The 4,030-nt window shown below is 36.8% G+C and overlaps 1 pseudogene; it reads left to right on the top strand.

Annotated features, from left to right (window-relative positions):
- Positions 1–2,534: 2,534 nt before the first annotated feature.
- On the top strand, positions 2,535–2,653 carry LOC134930024 (5S ribosomal RNA; annotated as a pseudogene).
- Positions 2,654–4,030: the final 1,377 nt, after the last annotated feature.

Genomic DNA, 4,030 nt, shown 5'->3' with positions numbered 1-4,030 from the left:
TATTATAATAATAATACAATTATGGATGGACGGACTGCCTGCCGACTGCCGACACAGAGGTAGCCACAGCCGTGAACTACCGCACTGTACACTGGTTGATAAAGAGATAGTAGTATACTCGTAACAACTAGTATGACACTATGACGGTATAAAGAATGAAAAAAAAACCACGGTTAGGTGGTATATATTATAATAATAATACAATTATGGATGGACGGACTGCCTGCCGACTGCCGACACAGAGGTAGCCACAGCCGTGAACTACCGCACTGTACACTGGTTGATAAAGAGATAGTAGTATACTCGTAACAACTAGTATGACACTATGACGACGGTATAAAGAAAGAAAAAAAAATACCACGGTTAGGTGGTATATATTGTAATACAATTATGGATGGACGGACTGCCTGCCGAGTTCCGACTGCCGACACAGAGGTAGCCACAGCCGTGAACTACCGCACTGTACTGTGTCTGCTGCTAATATAGACTGGTTGATAAAGAGATAGTATACAATACATACAACAATATACTACTATACTGGTGGTCAGGCACTGGTCACCACTAGTCACACTGGCAGTGGCACTCCTGCAGCAAAAGTGTGCACTGTTTAATTTTAAATTAATATAATATTATGTACTCCTGGGGGCTCCTGCTATAACAACCTGCAGTGCTCCCCAGTCTCCCCCACAATTATTATAAGCTTTGCCTTTTATACATTGATGTGCAGCACACTGGGCTGAGCTGAGTGCACACAGACTGAGTCACACTGTGTGACTGGCTGCTGCTGTGTATCGTTTTTTTTCAGGCAGAGAACGGATATAGCAGAGAACGGATATATTATATTAAAATAAATAAAAGTTAACTAACAACAACTGCACTGGTCACTGTGGTAAACTCTGTCTGACTCTGCACAATCTCTCTCTCTCTTCTAATCTAATTTCTAATGGAGAGGACGCCAGCCACGTCCTCTCCCTATCAATCTCAATGCACGTGTGAAAATGGCGGCGACGCGCGGCTCCTTATATAGAATCCGAGTCTCGCGAGAATCCGACAGCGTCATGATGACGTTCGGGCGCGCTCGGGTTAACCGAGCAAGGCGGGAGGATCCGAGTCTGCTCGGACCCGTGAAAAAAACATGAAGTTCGTGCGGGTTCGGTTTCAGAGAAACCGAACCCGCTCATCTCTAGTTTTAATACCCCTTTCTTATATTATAAATATGTTCAGATAAATGTAGTTTGAATGCCCTACTGGTCTTACCTACACACAGGTAATCACATTCACACTCTATTATATATATCACATTTCTAGAATTACAAGTGATAAACTGACATATTTTGTTCTTTTTTTGTGTTTAAAGAGATTTCCTTAAATTTAGTTATATGAGATTTTACTGTCTTCAAACAAGAACCACATTGATGAAAACAAAGAGAACGAATACTACTTCTGACTATTTGTACCTTTTTTTCCCCCTTTTTTTCCTTTTCATTTCACCATATCTCTTCCTCTTATATTATTACCCATCTCACCTTTATCATCACTGTCCTATATCTCATTCCTATTTATATCCTATTTGTGATTGTTACCTCTCAAATCTAAATATTATTATTATTATTAGCGCATAAGTTTTTCCCATCTCTTCTTCTTTTCTTATATCCCCTCATACTTTTGTCGAATTTATTCATCACACAGATCACCTCTGCTCCTTCTTCAATTATACAATCACTTTCTGTGACCTACATCACAGTTCTCTTATTTGGATCTCCTTTCACTTTTGCTAGAACTTATATTTAATTTTTACACATACTACCCCTTCTTATAGCCATTTGTGATCTTATCACATTTTCTATCAAGGGCTTAACATCCACCACCTTATATTATTAATATTATTATTATTTAATTCGTTTTATCTTTTCTTATTAATTTCTTTTCTGATTTCACCTTATTTTTCCAACACCTATCTTCACCCTGAGGGTTAACATCAATTATTAAATTTATAAGTCATTATCTCTCTAATATTTGCATAATCCTTATTTTTATAATTTATCATTCAGGTATCTCATTCATCCTATATATATTATATTTCATATTTTTTATTATCTATCGATTTATCCTCTATACATACACATATATATAGATATATATATATTTATATACAATAATTTCTTTATATATTCATTTTTTCGACAGGGGGTGTATTAATGATATCGGGATTGCATCTCCCTTATTAAGCATTTGTCTAGCATAATCGAGATTAATTTACAGCTCAGTGTTTTCCTTGATCTGATACACCATTGCTTTGAAATGCTTATTGGAAACTAATTTTCAAATTCTCCAATTGTCTATAAGGGCCTCTTTTTGCAAGTTTTTTGCTCCCCATTTCTTCCCACTCTAATTTATCTATTTTCGTGGACTCTCACCATTGATTCAGGGTTCATCCCTGTCTAACATTGGCAGCAGATCCATCTTTTTCTTTATACTATAAATTTCGTGAACTCTCATCAGTGATTCCTGAGTTTCCGTTATCGTTCATTTCTTTCTACTATCATACCACACTGGAAACGCCCAAAGCCGTCTGATCTTGGAAACTAATCAGTGTTGGGCTGGGTCAGTACTCTAGTGGGCGACCATTGAGGAAGACCCAGTGTAGTAGAACTCACATTGGTCCGTTTTGCTCAGAGTCTAACACTGACAGCAGATTCACCTTGCTATCTTATTTCTTACTGTTCCTTATCCTATGAACACTACAGTCTTCAGTCTCTAGAACACCTCAATGTTTCAACGGTCCTAATTGGGATTATTGCGGGGTCTACACATATTGGCAGTTCATCTGTCTTTAAAACGATCTAATTCTTAAGGCACTCTTATTGTATTTTGGCAGCCGGAATTTATTATGCAAATATCAGCATTTAATTGTAATTAATTAATTATTTAGTTTATTTCATTTTTTGTCTCATCAAGTATCAGCATTTATTTGCTAACTACTTTGTTACATTATCTGAATGCTACTTTATTGACCACTGACCTATTTTTATTCTATGATACTAATAAAAGTTATATTTTATACTTATATTTATCTCTAATATTTCATACATTATTTAAAAGTAAAGAGTGCGCCCACAAAAGAGTCTCTTTTTTTCTCCATACTGTTGTTATTACCTTTATTTTATGCATTTTCTTTTTGTGCTCGATTTGTTTTCGTTTTCTCCATCTTGAGAAGTGAAAGAATGCTGGCTGCTAATGAAATTGTCTTTGGCCTGGAATTCACCAATTGTGAGATCCCCGCCCTGCAGCTGCCACTAATTACTGACAACATGCTTACACATGTGCTTCCACTTATGCCTAGAACACCACATTGTTACATTTCTATTGAACAATAAGGCTGACACATACCAGGATTTCTCCTGTACACACCTCATAGGTAATGTATACATTAGGTTGCCAGATCGGTGACTGCTAACTACACAACCATGAATAACAGTGCCTAGCTGTACAGGAACCATCACGGGTTGCAGGTCTCCATGTGTTACTACCTAACGTGCATCTGATGTTACTCCAAACAGCATTCATATTGCATCACTGTCATTTTTAATAATAGTTCTCTGCCTTGGGCATTGCAAGTTAATATACACTATATTATAAATGCTTGTGCCTGTTCCAACTACAACCCATTACTGTGGTCTGGTAAGATGCCTTTTACATGAAGCAGATCATTTGCCCCATTGCCGTAGTAGTGCTTAGAAATCACAGGAGGGGCAAATAGACATGCTGGGACTTTCATCTATAAACATTTGTTCCTTACTTGCTGAATCATAGGAACAATTGTCACACTTCATTAGGGATGCATTTATTGTTCCTCTGAATGCCAGTAGAATATCTGTTTTTTAAATGTTTTAATAGACAATAATACACTAGAACATGTGCTCTTTGCCCTATTATTTTCTCCACCCTAGATTCACCTTTAACAATACATGTCTACAAAAGAGGCAGAAGATATGGTCAAAAAAGAAATCCCAATATTATTCTGTAAATC

This window comes from Pseudophryne corroboree, chromosome 5 (assembly GCF_028390025.1).
Source record: "Pseudophryne corroboree isolate aPseCor3 chromosome 5, aPseCor3.hap2, whole genome shotgun sequence".
NCBI classification, from domain to species: domain Eukaryota; kingdom Metazoa; phylum Chordata; class Amphibia; order Anura; family Myobatrachidae; genus Pseudophryne; species Pseudophryne corroboree.
The sequence above is the reverse complement of the archived record's forward strand: the minus strand, read 5'-3'. Positions and strand labels throughout refer to the sequence as shown.